Genomic DNA, 21,085 nt, shown 5'->3' on the forward strand with positions numbered 1-21,085 from the left:
TGCATTGAGCAATGATGAGGAGGAGGACTTGGTGGGCTGGGCTTTAAGCAACTAAAAACATACACAATTAGTCAAGGGAGGCAATGAATGGCATATTCTTGCAACATGGATGTTTGCATAAGTGTAAGACGAGCGCGTTACATCAACGGATGGGTATGCTCAGGTTGGGGACTTGACAAGTCATGCACATGCATTATGACAACATGTAGGCCTACTTTTGAGACTCCAAGATGCACTACATGTTGCATTGAGGAGATCTTGACGATGGTACCTAGCTGCATGGTGTAAGACCTCGAGGTGGGTCTCATGTTCACGTGTCACTACATAAGAAACTCTAAACCATTTACTATATAGCACAAAAAGAAAAGTTTACTATATAAATTAGAGCATATCTAGCAAAAGTCTTAACTAGTAAAAAGTGGATGCTTTTTTATATATGTGTGTGTGTGTGTGTGTGGAGAAAAATATTTACTAGATAGCAAAATCAATCTAGAAAAATTACAATATAGATATTTGATTGAGTAGCAAAATTGCAAAGATTGCTAGTTAGCAATTCCCTACAAGTTACCACGTTTTTAAATAACTATATAGTAATTTAATATCATAAATTTTCTATCTAGTAAACAATCTAAATAAATTTTACCACATACATAAACTAACCAATCAACCCTTTTTTAATTGATTTTAACTAGATATAACTCTATCTATCTAGTAAACTCCTCTTTTCAAGTTCATAAAAATTGTATAAGGCATGATCCTAGTTTAAATGTAATAATACAATCAATTGTATAAGGCATGAATATTAAAGAATTGTTGAAGAGGAATGATGCAAACAAGTTGACACATCATAAATTGAATTTTTCACTCCAATAGGAGTACATCATTAAGACTTAGTGCGTTATTTGCACTTCTCTAATAACAAATTTTTTTGTATAAAGAAGCCAATGTACAATATGTTTTTAATTACAAAAGGATTTTTCTCTCTACAATCTCCTACAAAGGTGGTATTTCTCTTTATGATGTTGAAAGATGATTTCAATGATAAATATAACTCTTCAATATTTTGAATGTAAAAAAACTTCATAAGTATGGTTTTTCATCTTCATCTCATCATATGTTTGCATCTACATAAGTTGAAGAAACATAAAGGGTAAGAAATACAATCTAATATTATCACTTATAATCTATAATTGATAAATGTTTTGATATAAGTATAAACTTATACTGCATAACTATTATGTATAAATGAGAAATAATTTCAAAATGTTATCCATGTAATTAGTAGTTATAATCCTTACTTATAAAGTAAATATAATAGTAAACATTTCTAACGCACAACAGAAGTAATTGTAAGATGCGATGATTGAACTCTTTCTTATTGTGATAAATAATTATATATTTTAGAATCTTGGATAGAACTAAGACCTTACATTATGATCATCACATATATCAATATAAAGTCTAATCTCAATCAAGAGTACAATAAATTTTCATAAGAAAACACATTTTTAAAAAAACTTTTTTGTTATCATGACTTATCTTTCTACTTTCAATGTTGGATTGCATTTTTTTAATCATCTTCAAAATACCATCAATTTTTTAGATAAATACACTTCATATAAAAGACTTTTAAATATAAAAGCTAATATTTAACTTAGAAATGCAAAACTACCTTATATGTATAGTTACTTTTTCTCATAACAACAATCTCTACATTCTCATTTTGCAAATCCTTAATAATATCATCCTCATGATCATTATATATCACTTGAAAAAAAACTAGTTCATAAATACTATTAAATTTTATTTTTATGTATACAAGTTTTAAAGATATCAAACTTTTGTAGAGTCATTTACTAGCTCCATAAATAATTTTTTTCTAATAGCAAAGAATCTTACAATATATAATAAAATTATCAATACCATTTATGACTATTTTAAAGATTAAATATAGGGATTATACATTTTAAAAATAGCTATACCTTATTACAATAAACAACTTGATCTTCAAATTGCGGTTGATACACATCTTCTCTTCCAGCTTATATATTTTCATCATTTCATATAAGTCATTATATGACATGTTCTGTCAGAGAGAGAATTAGGGAGAGAGAAAGAGGAGAGAGAAGATTGCAGAAGAGAGAGAAAGACTGCAGGAAGAGAGAGAAGAAGAGTGACGAGGAGAGAGAAAGACTAGATTTAGAGAGAGAAAGACAGGAAAGAAGGGGAAGCCATAGAAGCTGTGAGCAAGAAGGGAGAGAAAGTTTGTAATTGTATTAATGTGTCAAAAAGATGTGAAAAATTACATCTTCTCTCCTTTTATACCAATGTCAGTGTGACATGGCATAATATCAATATTATTAACACTAATTTGTTATTCCCAGCTTCTTACAATCCATCCCTTTCCAAAAGTTTTTGTCCTAAAAAACAAACCTAGAAACAACTAGAAAGAAGATGGAGAATACTACTTTGTTTTACAGCTTTACAAATGGAAAATGAATGAAAAATGACCACTACATGAGCTGAATTTGAAGAATGGAAGTAATCCCCATCTATATATATGATTTGAAATACTTCATAAGCAAATGGAGCCATAAAGTCTTCAACAAATAATCCCAGAACAAAGTAGACAGCTTGCTGAGTAAACAGTCCCTGCTGGACCAAATCTGCCATAACTTTTGATAGAAGTGTCCAAATGAGATGTACCATATATCAAAACGAAGCTCTTGAAGAGTACTTTAAGCCCATATAGATAGCTTAATTCTGAAAATTAGGTACGATAAAAACTATTCTAAAACAGCGTGCTGTCCTGAACCAGTCTGCATCATTACTAGCTCCATAAGCAATAGGCTTCAGCCCCACCAATGTCTCCCTCAAGTATGGATACTCATCCAATATAGAATCAGGTCTCCAAGAAGCCTCTTCAGATGGTAAACCTCTCCATTTGATCAAATATTCCACAATAGAACGTGATCAAGCTTCTTTTCACACTGGCCTATAACAGCCTCTGGGATGTACTGAACAAGACCATCTTCATCAATGGGTGGTAGCTCATCAACTATATCCACTGGATCACCATAATAGGGCTTGAGCTGACTAACATGGAAGACGTTATGAATCTTTGTAGAAGAGGGAAGCTCTAGTTTGTATGCCAAATCTCCAATTCGCTTAGGGATCCTCTAAGGGCCATAAAACCTGTGGGCTAGCTTATTGCTAGATCTATCTTTTAACATAGAGTACTTGAATTTGGGCACCTTCAACAAAACCAGCTCTCCTTCTTGGAACTCTAAAGGCCTCCTCTTCTCATCAGCATACATCTTCATTTGATCTCGAGCCTTCCTTAGATTCACCTTACATTGTTGAAGAAGGGTCTGCATTCTTTCCAACTCCTTCTTCCCATGAGGATTGATCTTTTCATTAAAGATGACTGTGGGTAAGGGCACCTTGTAACCATACAAAGCCTCAAAGGGTGAAACTCGTATGCTCGCATGAGTGGAATTGTTATAAGCAAACTCAGCCAAGTGTAACCAAGAATCCCATGAGGTTTGGACATCATAGCAAAAATGGCGAAGATAAGTCTCCAACCATTTATTAACTCTCTCTGTCTGTCCATCAGTTTGAGGATGATAAGCCGTTGATGGAGCCAACTTAGTGCCCATAGATGTAAATACGGCCTGCCAAAAGTTACTCATAAACTTTGAGTCCCTATCATGGACAATCACCTGCGGTAATCCATGTAGTCTAAAAATATGCTCCATAAACTAGTTGGCCACTTGAGAAGCAGTAAACTGAATCTTTGTTGGGATAAAATGAGCTGCTTTGGTGAGTCTGTCAACCACCACATAAATACTATTCCATCCCTTCTTAGTAGTAGGTAAGCCAGTAATGAAATCCATAGTAATATGAGTCCATTTACCCGTAGGAATAGGCAATGGCTATAACAAACCTCCTGGCTTATGGGTGCTATCCTTATTTTTCTGACAAGGCATACACTTCATAACGAAGTCCTTGACATCTTTCCACAGTCCTTTCCAATAAAAGCTTTTGCTGATCCTGTCATAAGTCTTGAAAACTCCCAAGTGTCTAGCTAAAGGCGAAGAATGTAACTCCTCCATAATTTTCCGCACCAAATAAGACCATTATTAAGCTGGTAATGCGAGTTTTCTTCCATAAGACCTTGATGTAATTTCTGAAAGATTTGGCTGAATTCCTCATCTAAAATATAGGCCTCCTGTAGTTCTTCAATCCAGTCATTATGTAATTCTATCATAGCTGACACTTTGCAGGCCCACATACGAGAAAGAGAATCAGCCACTATGTTATCTTTGCCCCTTGTATGAGTGATGTCAAAATCATAATTCTGTAATGTAACTACCCAGCGACATTGCTTTGGAGTGAGATTTGACTGAGTAAGGAAATACTTGAGTACCCGGTGATCACTATGTACTCTGAATCGGCTACCATATAAGTAATGGTGCCACTTCTTGATTGCATGCAAGATAGCCAACATCTCCTGGTCATAAACATTCATGGCCATCTCCTTATCTGTAAGCTTACGGCTCTCAAATGCAATTACTCCATGCTCCTGAAGCAAAATAGCCCCAATGCCACAGCCACTAGCATCACACTGTATAGCAAACTCTTTGGAGAAATCCGGGCATACTAAGATAGGAGCAAAAGTAAGGAGTTCCTTTAACTGGTTGAAGCTGCTATCTGTAAGAGCATCCCAAAAGAAAGCCTCCTTCTTCAACCTGTCAGTCAAAGGAGCTGCAATTGCCGCATAATGCTTTATAAATCGACGATAGAATGAAGATAAACCAAGGAATCCTCTAAGAGAGGTAGTAGTAGTAGGCATGTTGAGATATCAAGCTCCACTCGTGATATGCCAGGGTGACCGTTGTGCATTTATGTCACCGACGTGTCAGTTGTGCAGATGTGGTTGGTACACCACTCATGAATAATAGCTAGATGACAACTATCCTTATCTACTCTAGTTCGTGGCTCAGTTAGTATGCCACCTTAGTTAGTTGAGTTTGGTTTGAGACCCATATATAGGGTTCTTCTATTTCCTTGTACTAGACTTCTTTTTGCCTTACACAACTAAGAAGAGGAAAACTATTTTCAGCCTCCACCTTTGTGTGTATTCCCCCATTGTGCAAGCAAGAAAGCAACAAGTGAGACTCCTTCCTTCTCTCCCACAATCTTGACATGGTATCAGAGCCTTGTTCGTGGTAAGGATCTCAAGAAAGCAAACCAAGTTCGTGGTGTTCTGGTAAGAGGAGCAGTGTTGCTTTCATTTTCTGTTTTGGGAGCAGATCTCTGCAGGTAGCACAGCCAGAAATTGCAAGAGTGCATTGTCTCAGGTTGGGACGCCCTTCGCGGTGAAGCAAGAGGGTAGTATATGCTACGGGTGATAGGCTTTAGCCCTCGGTGACCCTGTTTTTTTGATTTGAGGCCATTTTGGGGCATGTTTTGGAGGCGGAAGTTTTCTGCACGCACTCAGGAAAAGACCCTATTTTATGCTGTGCGACCACTGTTCTACAGGTCGGTGAAAAGTTACTGTAGAAATTGCATCGTATGCTTGTGCGCAGAGACATTAGGAGTTTCAGAATCATCCTTGGTTCCTGTTTATGCAAAATCGTCACTAAGAAGTGACTGTGTGGTCAAATACCACTTTCGCTAGTTTTGCAGATTTACCCTTGTGAGGGTGAAGCCGAGTTTTTTGCAGTGACAGAATTTTTTGCAGTGTTCTGTAATGGCGTCTGATTCTCTTTCACAGATTGTAACTGAAAAGCTTGACAAGAACAACTTCCAGGCATGGAAGTTTAGAATGACGAATTTCCTTATGGGAAAAGGATATTGGAAATTTGTTGCAGGAAATGAAGAAGAACCAGTTCTTCCTGATGTTTCCAATCAACAGCAAATGCAGGCATTTAAAGCATGGCATGAGAGAGCCAGGGAAGTTATGTACTGGCTATCTATCAGTATTTCAGACTCTATGATTGTGCATATTCAGGATGCAAGTACGCCAAAGGAGGCATGGGATACTTTGTCAAAAATGTATAGCACAAATACGCAAGCCAGGAAAATGCAGCTCAAGCAAGAGTTGCATAATGTGCAAAGAGAAAGTATGAGCATCAATGACTACCACATGAAAGTAAAGAAGATTGCAGATGCACTTGCTTCCATTGGGTCGCCAGTGGAAGATGATGATTTAGTTTCTGTGACCTTGAATGGTCTAGGAAAGGATTATGCACAGTTTTGGACATCCATTTCAGTTCGTGAAAGATTTCCTGATTTTGAGGAGTTAATTGCTCTTCTAATTTCTGAGGAGCAGAGAAATGGTGGTGCATCTTCTTCAGGAGGAACTTCAAAATAAGCTGTCTTCTACTCAAATGCTGGAAGAGGTAGAGGTAGAGGCAGAGGAGGCCGATCTCGAGGCCGTGGTAGAATTCAGAATATGCAGCAAACTCAAGAAAACTAGTCCTATGGAGGAGGACGTGGTAATTCTAGAGGCAGGGGGAGCCAAAGAGGTCGTGGTGGATGGCAAAGAGGCCAAAATGCAAACAGTAATGTTGAATGCTACTACTGTGGTAAAATGGGTCATATGGCTAAAGACTGCTATAAAAAGCAGAATGACATCATGAATGGAAAATTGCAACAAGGGAATTATGCATCTTCTAGTAGACAGGGTGATGACAGAAATGAGCATTTGTTCATGGTGCAGCACATGAACAATTCTGTGACAAGTGCAGAAGAAAGCAACGATGTGTGGTATGTTGACTCAGGTGCATCAAACCACATGACAGGTCATGCAGAATGGATGGAGGATGCAAGGAAAATGGAAAAACCAGGATTTGTGGAGACTGGTGATGATACTGCACATCTTATTGTGCAGATTGAAAAAATTCCTTTGTCTATGCAGGATGGGAAAAAGAAATACCTGTCCGATGTATTTCATGTCTCGAATATCACCAAGAATCTGGTTTCTGTTGGTCAAATGGTTGAGCAGGGCTTGCAGGTCAGATGTAATCCTCATGGATGCTTTGTTGAGGATATGAAAAATAAAGGTCGCTTGATAGCAAAAGGAAAGAAGAAGGGCATAATGTTTATGTTGGATGCAGACATGCCTGAATTGAGTGCAGCAATGTTTTCACATGGGACCAGTGTAGTTGCAGATATTGATATCTGGCATAAACGCATTGGTCATGTTAATGTACAACGACTTAAATCAATGCAGGCCCAAAATATTGTTGCACGATTGCCTAAATTCAAGGTTGCAGAAATGCATAAGGTATGTGAAGCCTGTCAATTTGGAAAACAGGCAAGGAAACCATTTCCTAGACATGTTCAAGAGAGTGAGAAGCCATTGGAATTAATCCACTCTAATGTGTGGACTACTAAAGCTGCATCTCTTGGAGGCTGCCATTATTTTGTCACTTTTATTGATGACTATAGCAGAAAAGTTTGGGTGTATTTTATGAAAAAGAAAAGTGAAGTTTTTGGGCATTTCAAAACTCTTAAAGCTATGGTTGAAAAAGAAACAGGCCTGCAAATAAAATGCCTAAGGTCAGATGGAGGGGGAGAGTACCTCTCAAATGAGTTTGCAAGATTCCTGCAGGAGCATGGCATAAAGCAGCAATATTCATGCAGTCATACCCCACAACAAAATGGAATTGCAGAAAGGAAAAATAGGCATATTGGAGAGGTATCTCGTGCCATGCTCAACGAAAAAGACTTGCTAGATTTTTACTGGGCTGAAGCAGTTGCTACAACAGTCTATATAATGAACAGGACTCCCACTGCAGCAATACATGGGATGACTCCAGAGGAGAGGTATACTGGTAGGAAACCAGATATTTCTCATTTGAAAATTTTTGGTTGCATTGCCTATGTACATGTGCCAGATGAGTTGAGATCCAAGATGGATCCAAAAGCTGAGAAGTGCATCTTTATTGGTTACTCTCTGCAGCAAAAAGGGTATAGATGCTATAACCCTTCTACTCGTAAGTTTACAGTGAGCAGAGATGTTGTTTTTGATGAGATGAGTAGCTGGTATAAACCAATAAATCTAATTGATGATGTAGATGCACAAAATGGTAATGCTGCACAGAATTCACAGCAGCAGTCACAAAATATTAGTGGACCTGGAGCGTTCTCTAGCAGTGGTTCACATTCTTCGCCATGGACAGGCAGATTGAGATCAGGAGAATCTTCTCAAAGCAATGCAGATAGTGGTATGCAGGTATCACGAAAAGGAAAAGAGAAGGTTGATCAGCCCATGTTTGATGTGAATGCAGGTCACTCTTATGTGGATGGTGAATCCAGTAGCTCAGAACAGAGCATTGATGATGAGTTGGGTATTCCTTCTATTGTTACACCTAGAGTAAGGAAGACTAGGGATGTTTTGAGAGCACCTGGGAGTGAACCTACTTTGCGCAGGTCTATGAGAGCTAGGTATCCTGTGGATAGGCTGAAATATGATGGATTTACAGCCATTCACTATGCATATATGGTCAAAGGGATACAAGAACCAGAACCCACTTCTTTTGAGCAAGCCATGGGAAAAGAAAAATGGGAGAAAGCCATGGATGAAGAAATGGATGCCTTGGAAGCAAATGCTACATGGAAATTGGTACCTTTGCCTAAAAGTAAGAATGCAATTGGCTATAAGTGGGTTTATAAGATGAAGCACAATGCAGATGGTTCTCTGAACAGATACAAGGCAAGATTAGTAGTCAAGGGGTATGCACAAACATATGGCATTGACTATGAAGAAACATTCAGTCCGGTTGCAAGGATGGCAACCATAAGAGCAGTCATTGCTATGGCTGCATCAAAGGGATGATCTTTACATCAAATGGATGTAAAGAATGCCTTCTTGCATGGTGATTTGCAAGAATAGGTCTATATGGAGCAGCCACCAGGTTATGTGCATGTTGTTCATCCTAAGTTTGTTTGCAGGTTGAAGAAAGCCTTGTATGGCTTGAAGCACCTAGAGCATGGTCTCACAAGATAGGACAGTATCTTGTCACTATTGGCTTTCAGATTTCCAAGGCAGATTTCTCACTTTATGTGAGAAAAACAGAGAAAGGTATTATGCTACTTGTCATTTATGTTGATGATTTGATTATGAAAGGTGACAGTGATGAAGATATCCTTCATGTGAAAATGCTATTGAAGCAGAAGTTTGAGATAAAGGATTTGGGAGAGCTGCGTTATTTCTTGGGCATTGAGGTGATTAGATCACCAAGTGGGATACAGCTCTTGCAGATGCAGTATGGATTGGACATGCTGTCCAAATATGGGATGACAGGCTGTAAGCCTATTTCAGTTCCTTTGGAGCAGAATGTGAAGTTGATCACAGATGCAGGTGAGCTTCTGGAAGACCCTACTATGTACAGACGCATAGTAGGAAGCTTGATTTATATGACTATTACCAGGCCAGATTTGAGCTATGCTGTTGGATTGGTAAGTCAGTTTATGCAGACTCCAAGGAAACCGCATTTGGATGCGGCTAGACGCATACTCAGGTATGTGAAGTCCACATTGCAGTATGGACTATTTTATGAGACTGGGGTTCAGATACAATTGCATGGATACACTGATGCTAATTAGGCTGGTAGCATTTCTGATAGACGATCTACCAGTGGATATGTGTTCTCTTTTGGGAGTGTCGCAGTCACTTGGAGCAGCAAGAAACAGCCTACAGTTGCCTTATCCAGCACAGAGGCTGAGTACAGGGGCGCAGCAATGGCTGCATGTGAGGTAGCTTGGTTGCATAAGCTACTTTATGATATGCATCAGCCTACAGATGGGCCAGTTTTCATTTATTGTGACAACATGAGTAGTATACACTTGGCAAATAACCCAGTCTATCATGCTAGAACAAAGCACATTGAGGTGCATTATCACTATGTGCGAGAGAGGGTTTTACTAGGTCTTATTGATCTAGTTTATGCCAACACAGAGGATCAGGTAGCTGACATATTCACGAAGGCATTGGGCGCAGAGAAGCTGTGCAAGTTCAGAGACCTGCTTGGTGTGTAGGAATTGGGATTGAGCTCGAGGGGGAGTGTTGAGATATCGAGCTCCACTCGTGATATGCCAGGGTGACCGTTGTGCATTTATGTCACCGACGTGTCAGTTGTGCAGATGCGGTTGGTACACCGCTCATGAATAATAGCTCGATGACAGCTGTCCTTATCTACTCTAGTTCGTGGCTCAGTTAGTATGCCACCTTAGTTAGTTGAGTTTGGTTTGAGACCCATATATAGGGTTCTTCTATTTCCTTGTACTAGACTTCTTTTTGGCTTACACAACTAAGAAGAGAAAAACTGTTTTCAGCCTCCACCTTTGTGTGTATTCCCCCATTGTGCAAGCAAGAAAGCTACAAGTGAGACTCCTTCCTTCTCTCCCACAATCTTGACAAGGCGTTGGCCAATCTCTTATGCATTGCACCTTCTTAGGATCAGACTGTATTCCTTTTTCACTAACTATATGTCCCAAGCATTCCACTTCAGTCTGCATGAAAGAGCACTTCTTCTCCTTAGCAAAAAGCCTATGATGTCTCAATACATCAAAAACCCTCCTCATATGTGCCAAGTGATCCTCTAAAGTCTTGCTATAGATCAAAATGTCATCAAAGAACACCAAGACAAACTAAAAGAGGAAAGGTTGCAAGATCTTATTCATCAGACTTTGAAAGGTAGCTGGAGCGTTTGTAAGCCCAAATGGCATCGCCAAGAAATGATAGAGCCCACGATCAGTCCTGAAAGCAGTCTTGACTTCATCACCCTCTCGCATGCGAATCTGGTGATACCCTGATCTCAAATAAATCTTCGTGAATAATCAAGCCCCCTTAAGCTCATCAAGCAAATCATCAATCTTGGGTATAGGATACCTGTTCTTCACCGTTATCTTATTGAGATCTCTGTAGTTAATGCACATTCTGAAAGATCCATCTTTCTTTTTGACTAACAGGACTAGAGATGTGTAAGGTGAAGAACTTGGTTCAATGAATCCCATTTCAAAAAGTTCTTTGATTTGCTCGGCTACTTCCTCTCGTTCACACTTTGATAATTTGTAAGGTGGCTTATTGATTGTCTTTGAGTTGGGCTCCAAATCAATGGGGTGATCCACCACTCTCTTAGGAGGCAATGAAGTAGGTACTTCAAACAAATCTCTATACTCCTCAAGAAGAGCTGTCAAGGCTGGATGGTTTGCTGAATTATTGGGCTGATCCTGTGTTTCTTTGTTCAAATGCAAAACAAATATTTGTGAGCGCTTCTTGTACTCTCTTTTGAGTTGTTGAATGGTGATAAGCTGAAAATCAGATCTACTAGGAATTTCCTGTAAATGGATAAGCTGTCCATTAGAGATACACTCCATATATAACTGTGAGAAATCCATAGTGATCTTGCCTAATGTCATCAACCAATCACAACCAAGTAAAATATCTATGGGCCCCATTTCCAGAGTGATCAGGTTTACTTTGGCTTCAAAATTTTCAGCCAACTGCAAAGAAACCTGTGGGCAAATCTGTGTGCTAATTTCTTATTCACCATAAGCCACTTGTACTCTAATGGGCTGCTGTAAGTCTGTGGGAACACAATTTAACTTGTCCATGATGGACTTATTGACAAAACTATGAGTACTGCCACTGTCTATCAGGATGAACACTGGCTTTCCACATATGCTTCTCTTCATACGAAGTGTATTAGGGCTCTTAGATCCCGTCCAAGCATCCATAGAGATAGAACAATTAGTGGCAGCAAGCGACTCATCACAAGATCCACTAGGGTCAAACGGAACATTTCCACTTAGATCAAAAGGAAAAGAGTCGGCTGGATCATAAAAGTACTCCTGTCCAACTTCCTCCTCAAGATCTTCATTTTCAGCATTAATTGCCACTCCATTAGCTTCATCTATGTCATCTTCAAAGTCCTAAAAAACTAGCATACTCTGAAGCTTAGGCTTGACATTGTTGTATACACACTTTGAAGCATGATCAGGTGTATCCTTTTCTCCACACTTGAAATATAAGCCCTTGTCCTTCCTTTCCTTATAAAGATCCATGGGAATAGATTTGGGATTTGTATTAGCTGAAATGGACTTAGGCTTGTTGTCCCCCTGTTTGAATTAAACTTTTGGACTGTTTGCTGTTCTGAAATTACTTTGAGGCCTAGAAGCATTAAATGGAGGATAAGTTGGTACCCGTAAGCTCCCATTAGGCACATGATTGCTACCATAAGTGTTACCAACTTGTCCCTACTTTGAAACATTCCTTAGCTGTCCATAACTTGGCTGAAATGAAGATTCTTTCCTATACTTTTTTTCATAGCGCTCCGCAAGCTCAATAGCATTAAAAAGTGAAGTAGGATTTTGCGCCATAACATCAGCTGACAAAGATGGCTCCAAACCATACATAAACTTGTGAAGCTTAGCCTCATTACTGATGCTTTCCACATACATGGTCAAGTTGAGGAATTGGTTTGTATACTCTCTTACACTTAGGCCCCTTTGTTCCAAACCATACCATCTCCGTGCTAACTTCTCTTTCTCAAGAGATGAAACAAAGACTTCAGCCATAAGTGTCTTGAAAGCTTCCCAATTCTCTACAAGTATATTCTCTTTCTTGATATACCTCCACCAAGTATGGGCAAATCCTTCTAGATGCAAGGAAGCAAAGTGAATCTTCATATCATCAGTTTTAGGGTATATATCAAAGTAGGACTCCATCTTAGAGGTCCATTCCTCTAAATCAGACGGTGAAGATGACTGGCCATTAAATTTGGCCAAAAAAATTTTGTCCTTAAACTCCCTTTCATGAAAGGGTTGCTGTCCCAAAATTGGCTGATCAGGATTACCAAGTACAGAGCCTCCAAATTGAGATGGGAATCTTCCAACAGGTGGCTGAGAATTACTATGTAATCTTCCTGTTGGTAGAGTACCCCTAGAATTTTGAGTATGCAGTCCAAAATCTTGAGTATTGGCCCCATTCAAACTGCCCAAATAGTCATCATGCCTCTGTGAAGCTTCTCCTACTTCGTACTGACTATTTGGAATGCCTCTTCTTCCAATAATCCCATTTCCAAGACCATTTTGATTAGATGGCCGAAGTGGGGCTGAAGGGCCATTGTTTGAACAAGCCTTCTCATTAACTTCTCTTGATGCCATTTGCAATTGCATGAATTTAGAGATTTGTGCTATGATTTGTTCATTGGATTCTACCAACTTATCAATAGAAGCCTTGGTCTGATCAGTAGATAGAACCATCTGCTCCATTCTTGACAAGATGGCCTCATGTCGCTCCCTATGTCTTTGTTCATGGGCACACAGAGTATTATTGAGTATACTGACTTCTCCTTGTTGTTGAAGCTCTTCAGGGTTCTCTTGAAGTGTACTATCCATCATGGAATCCCTGATTTGCTGAGCATAATCTTCATGGACCTTATTTTTGCCTTTATGTCCTGCCATATTAGTGCAGTCCTACAGTACCCCCTGTCAGAAAAACGGCTATAACTTTGGCTAGGAAGCTCCAATTTCAGAACTTTATTGTGCGAATCGAAGCTAAGAATTCCCTCTTCAAGATGAGCTATAGCACGCTATAACAGGTTTAGAATAGAAAATTCTGTAGCTGGATTTCAGAGTCTGAACTGTCCAGTCTTGCACCCTGTCTAGACCTGTAAGTGCCCTGTTTTAACCCTGTAATGCAAGATAGTAACCCCAAATGGCTACCAAACCTTGCAAAAGGGTATATAGGACGTGTGGGTACCCTATAGTACCTACATCTGTGCTTCAGTAATAAATGGTGTACCTGTAACCACCTGTAAATACCCTATATTTGGTCCTGTAGGTACTTGAGTCCTTGGAAAGTCTTCAATCTTCAATCCTCCACTCGTTGTACCTGTGTGAGGGATAAACCGGCATGACATGCTCCCTACAGGGCTTCGAATCACCGGGAGGTGGGCAAAGTTCCCCCCGGGTCGGTTGGTTGCACCCCTTCGGGATCTTCGATGTGAGGGAGGGTCACCTCTCTTTTGTCCCACTATCTCCCCCAGCATCCACCTTTTTCCTTGGTGGGAATATCAACATGGCAGAGGCTAGTATTCTAAGCAATCAGCATGATATGCATTTTTAAAATATTCATTCAGCCTTTCATGAGATGCAATTCAATGAGATTTTGAAAAATTAGGATAGGAGAAGGTTCTTACCGATGCAATTCAGTGACTCACTGATTGCTAGTACTTGCCCTTTTACAATATTTCAACTTGGGCAAAAGAAATTCAGCCAATCAATTGGATTAGAGTAAACAAATTCATCAATCAATGGATTCAGTCAAATAGCATTCAAGTATTATGCTGAAATTTCAGATTGAAGCCTCTAATTCACTGATTGGAACTAATATGCATAAAGCAAGCATTGCATTCATGAATAGATGGATTCAAGCAAAGGTTGGCTGAGAATTTGATGAATAATGTTCAATTCTTTAATCTCTCAATCAAATGGATTAAGCTCAGCAATTGGATTAATGAGAGAGATTAAGAATTGAAGAAGAGTACCGATCAATCTCATATGCTTGATAGAGCCCCTGGTTGTCCAATGTTGGTAAAAAAAAATCCACAAGGCTTGTTTATCCGGTGCTTAAGAACAATCTTGGAGCCTCAAATGCTTGAAATTGAAGCATTAAACCCGTTTTCCCCAAATTTTTGCTCCATAGAAGCTCTTGATCTTCAATCTTTAACCATTTCGTGCTTAATCCTTGCAATTTGTTGAAGAATCCTTGTTGAGATGATTCCACGGGCTAAAATGATGAAGAATCTTCAAGAAATTGTTAAGAAATGAAAGCTTGGGCTGAAGCTTTCATGGCTGCCCATGGACTGTTAATGTAGGGTTTCAAGAGAGTGAAAGGATGAGGAATATAGCCCTATTTTGGAGTAAACACACCACGAAGTTGAAGAAATCACTGCCAAGGATCATTTAGAAGCACCATAGCTGAAGATTGACTGAGGAGAGATGAAGAACAGGGTTGGAAAAATCAGCGTAAATTTCGGGCTGCTGTCCAATCCACATGGCAGTTCTTACAGGCCATAAAATGGTGCTCCACCTATTGCATTTGATGTTTAGAGTGCCATTATGCAGGCCATTGTTGATGGAGAGCAAGGATCAGTGAGTAAAGAAGAGATCTCAGCCAGCAAACTCCATGGAAGCTTGGGCAGAGCTTGAAGAAAGAGGAAAGGAAGACCTCTTTTGAAAAGTAATTGTAGTTTAGTCTCTAACTAAGCCCGGTTAACCATCCTTTACCCTAGTTACCTCCATTTTTGCATGAAATTTGATGACGTCCAGCCATTTAAGCCATTATCCGCCATATCTAACCTTGGATATCTCCAGATGTAGTCTCTTACTAACTGTAGATGTCCTACAGCACTCCACTAGTCATTGTCTTGTACCATTTCTTTGTCTGAAATTGATTTTGAAACAGGAAAATGGGACTGAAAATGGAAGAAAAGAATGGATCAAAGACTCAAGCTCTAATACCACTTGTCAGAGAGAGAACTAGGGAGAGAGTAAGAGGAGAGAGAAGACTGCAGAAGAGAGAGAAAGACTGCAGGAAGAGAGAGAAGAAGAGTGACAAGGAGAGAGAAAGACTAGATTTAGAGAGAGAAAGATAGAAAAGAAGGGGAAGCCATATAAGCTGTGAGCAAGAAGGGAGAGAAAGTTTGTAATTGTATTAATGTGTCAAAAAGATGTGAAAAATTATATCTTCTCTCCTTTTATACCAATGTCAGTGTGACATGGCATAATATCAATATTATTAACGCTAATTTGTTATTCCCAGCTTCTTACATGTTCATATTTTACAAGCTCAATATTCAAAGATATAAAAGGAAGTACACACCATCACAATCATATTGTTTTCTTCCAATGTCTCATGGGATGTACCTTCTTCGTTATAAGAATTATTTGCTTCATATAACTTTTTTTTGTAGAATGAATAGATTTTATATATTTAAATATAAAAATAAGAATTGAAATACTTATTAAAAAAATATCACACACTTTCTTGGATAAGTTCATCATAAAATATATATTTTTTCATGAATATTAGTCTCTACTTGCTCTAGTAAGCTTTCCTCTTGCATAAGAACCTCGGGTATCGTAATAGGCTCTCTCTACATGAATAAGAAAAATGTGTATTAAATATGAAATTTAACTCTTATGAAACTACAATATAGAAGTAAGATAAATGACTTACTAGAAATAGAACCATTGCTTTTGCTTTTGCCTTTTGATTCTTTCTACGTGAGGCCAAAGTATTGCAAAGATAAACATATATATCTTCTCTCTTTCATATGTAAGAAGCTCCATGAAACTCAAGAGGTAAAATAGTGTGATGATTTGCATCAATTATATCCATGAGCGTTTGTTGCTCTTCCTTATTGTGCCACAAATCATGACGTATACTATGGCCATCTAGTCAACTTTTGGCTATTCTATGGCTTGCACAATAAACAACATTTTGGTTGTGTCTACAAAACTCCAAAAAAAATGAATCTTTATATTTTTTTCTCTTGTAATGATCATTCAACTTGGGAGGTCAAAAAGTTTTCTCCTATGAAGAAGTCTTTAACACAACCACATTGCCTCCTCTAGGAATTAATGTTTGTGATTTGCTATTCTTCATTGAGCCTACATCAAAATGTGGAGCTGGCAATCATTTTTTTTTCTTACTAAAAGATGCCATCTCAAAGATATTGCCTACACATGTATGTGACTTCATAAGATTGACATGTAACCTGAAATACTTTCAAAAAGTCTCCTCATTTAGGAACAATACAATGCATATGCATAGAATCAACTCAATCCAAAAGATGTGATATATGCATCAAAGACTTAATCAAAAGAACATGACAATAATTCTAGTTTAAGAAACTCCACAATACTACTTTTCTTCTACTTATAACTTCAAATCATGAGACTAATGCTATACAAGTGTTCCATTGTTTTAATGTTTATTGTTCAACATCTACTCTCCAAATACTTAGACATATGAGAGACATATACAATCACGTTTTAATAGAGCTATAGCCTACACTCCTTTGTTTCCACAATTACTTCTACAATATGAAAATACTTGTTATTTGTATTATTGTCAATTTTATTTTTTTCCTATGTCGATATCATCTTTCTCCAAACAAGGAGGTACAAAGCCAAGTTTCCCTAACTCTAGTAATCTAGTGCGTTGGGATAAATCTTTTGTCTCATATTCTATAATTTTATTACCCTTAGAAATATGAATAAACTTGTGTAGCGATGAGCTTACAGGTCATATGCAATTCCAAGCAAACCCAAGCCTTTCTAGTTGTAACACACTCATCCTTGTATTAGCATCAATTAATAGATCGTCTATATCATCTTTTCTTACTATGAATTGCTTATAATATTCTCCACTTACAAAACTAAAGTTCATCCCTATCACTTGTATAGATAAAAAATTAGTTATTTGAGCCTTCCATTGACCTGTGCTTGGGACATCTTCACATGTATTATCTACTTTAACTACTATATAATCTCCAACTTTGAAAATTTCTCCATTATAAAGTAGTTTTTCTAACATGTAGCTAGTCTCATCAAGGCAACCATCTTCTAAGGGAAAATTTTGTAGAGCATACCTTTTCTCTTCACACAAAAGTTCTCTATATATCATTTTTTTGGGAAATATCAAAATTCCTATATGTTTTATCATGTTGAAGCGCATGGTGATCTGTCATGTTCCCTACATAATACTTTCTAAATTTTCTTTGCCTTTGCAACACATGAAAGTGCTAATATTCCATCCTCATGTACTGAATGGCAAATAGAACTCTCATGATTAGCAATTACAAGACCATCAAGAAGGAAAATACATTGGTGGCATTGAACAAGTATTTTTTCTATTGACAAAAGGCCATCTTTTTCCTCATGTAGTACTTTAAATGCCATGGTAAATAACTTTCTGGTGTGAAAAGATACATAAGATACCTCGTTTTTTTTGCCATTGTTTTAATCCCTATATATGATGATACCATGTGCTCATGAAAGATATAACACCAAAAAATGTCAAGTGAGCCATGTCTCAAAGTATCATCTAATAACTCACCATTTCCTACTAAATGCTATAGTGGTAAAGAGATTGGACCAAAATATTCATCTTTTTGAATGTGCCAAGTTGCAAGTAAAGCACTGAGTACTTCTAGGCTTTTTTAGACCAACCTTTTCTTCTATTATAATTGTAAAATACATGTACTATATCCACTAAAAGAATACCTAAATCACTAAACTCATTTGGAATACCCTCTATAGTGGTTATGATGCATGGCAAGCACCATTGTATAAAAATTTGATTCTCTTATGCTTTAAAGCTTTCATAGTATTTACTTGGAGCATGCGGCCATTGTCCATATCAAATGGAAGGAGAAGCAAGCTTATAGATCATTTTTGTATAGCTGTTAATGACTTTCTTCATCTCATTTGATAGAATTTTTATTAGAGATAATATATATTTACTAAATAAATTAAGTAAAAGAATATGCATTATATCATATGCTAAATCTGATGAAAAATCTAACCCATACAAGTTGTATAATCTCCAAAAAAGTGACAACTCTCTAGACAACCCTTCTATCTTAAGTATATTCTCTCTCTTGCCAATTGTCAAAGCTCTCTTTGCTTTGGATAAGACTACTAGCTTTTTGTTTGATTGGTGGACACCTAACTTGGTATCTATTTAAATCATATATGTATCTACCTTGAAAGGATGGATTGCTAACATCTAGACTTGCATGGGCTTTGTCTCTATGACAAAAGAAGTTGACCATCATCTTTAAGTGAGCCTATTTTAAATTGTCCATGATGGTCTCGAGTAACCATCATTAACATTGCATGAATTCATGTTTGAAAATGGCGTATCGAATCTCCAAGTAAAGGTCTTCTAACTCAGTAATTAAAAGCTGCAAAAAGGCATGAAATATGTTAGTAGTTTTTTGTATGACTTTAGAAGCACTTGAAGGTAGAAACAAGATGGAAAGGACACCTATAGTAGAATCTTTTCCATCATTTTTAACCTTTATTTCTACCACACCACAATCACATTGGTTTGTTCGAGATGCTTGGAACCCATCCCAATAGAGAAGAAGAGCCAAGTTACGAGGATCACCTTTTAACATATGTTTTTAATGTTGGTTTCTAGAAGGGCAAAGTTTACATACAAAGTTATAATCCTGATTTGTTTCATTATAGCTTCTTTCTAGGACTTTGGAAAAATAAGATATCAAAAATGTAGTATATAAATTCTTATATGATACATTTTTATACACAATAGCCATCTCATATTCAACACTTGGATTCCAAAAATTTTGAACTTCTCTACATTTTGACCCATCCCAAAATTCATTTATGTATTGAGAGTACTTATATATCTCTTTACCTAACCACCTATATTTTTGATGCCACATTGTTTGCATGTCATAAAAAAAGTTTTACTTCGAGCTAAAATTTTGATTTATTTTCCTATTGGTAAATAATCAAAAGCTATAGTGTTCTTTCTAGGCTTTAAGCATATTTTACACTTCTCACAACAAGTCAAACAATCACGTTAAAGCTTACAATTTTCTATGCCATCTTTCATCCACATGTGACAACATTTCCATAGTATAAGGGCCTCATTGCTTGGTAAAAAGTACTCAACTTCATGGGGATTTGTTTCATCGCCTATTCATAGCCTATAATGTTGTGGTTGGACCATTCCAAGTTCATGAAACATCATGTTTCATTGTTCCCAACATGTTAGAACTCTCGTATAATCTAAATCCTTTATATATTTTCAGAGAAAGAGAGAGAGAGATGTTTGATATGGCGAAAAAATTTTCACAACTCGAAACTCCCAACTTATAAGAGTATAATTAAATTTAAAAAAATCACATGGCTATACAAAACTCCTAACTCCCAACTTGCATATGGGTTCTACAAATTACTTTGCAAATTAGGTTATGAGTTAACATGTGGGATATTGTTGTGGTGATTTTGCATATTGCGCTTAACTTGTAAATACCCTCTCTTCTAATCTTGACTTATAAAGCTAGGATCATCAACGATGGAGACCTTACAACCTTACAAATTTTGAAGAGCTTAAAACCTTACAAACTAATACCCGTAATTGTTTCTAATCCAACTTATCAAAAGCATTAGAAGATATCCAAATAACTTTTGACTGGTAAATGTAGACTTGTGGCACCGCTACATCAGACTGTTAGTGTACTCCAAATACACTAGTTGGGATTAGTTGCATGCTTCGACTACTTGTTCTCTTTGATATTCACATGCAGGGTAAGGCACTACACATCAGATTGTTAGTGCAATACTCCTAGAGTATATTGGGTGGGACTAGTTGCATGCTTTAACTACTTATTCTCCTTGATATTCACATGCACGGTAAGGCATCTTACCTACAACAAAGGGCAAGCAATCTATTGCTCTATTTTGTAAAGATAGGCAAACAATCGATTTACTGCACAAATAAATCGAGGTAAAGCAATCAGTCATGTTATTGGGAAATGAGCTTATACGAGCCTCAGATGCTGACAAAGCAAATACAATAGGCTTGATGTTGTTTGTTAGAAATTTTATTTATCATATGCAAGGAAGCCATCTTTTTTGTCTCTAAAAACAATAGTTGGGACTGGGTGCATGCTTGAACTACTTGTTCTCTTTAACATTCACATGTAGGGTAAGGTATCTTATGGTATGCACTAGAGGGCAATCAATCTATTGTTGTATTTTTTATTCAACAAAGCAAATGATTTGTTGCTATGTTTTTTATTCATAGCTACACCAGAGGGAAAACGATTACTTCGAGCTTGCAGTTACAGAGCAGTGCTCTCGATTTAACAAAGTAGCCGCTACTACATTAAATTGGTAGTATACTTGCAATACACTAGTTGGGGCTAGCTAGTCTTGTCGAAAATTAGTACTTGATAGAGGGCTCTTGATTGTAAATAGAGCAAAGGAAGATGCTAGAATGTCAGACATACACGATCTGAGATTG

The sequence above is a fragment of the Lygodium microphyllum genome, chromosome 2, assembly GCF_053477565.2.
Source record: "Lygodium microphyllum isolate KBCC chromosome 2, Lygodium_microphyllum_v1.1.10, whole genome shotgun sequence".
Taxonomy (NCBI): Eukaryota; Viridiplantae; Streptophyta; class Polypodiopsida; order Schizaeales; family Lygodiaceae; genus Lygodium; species Lygodium microphyllum.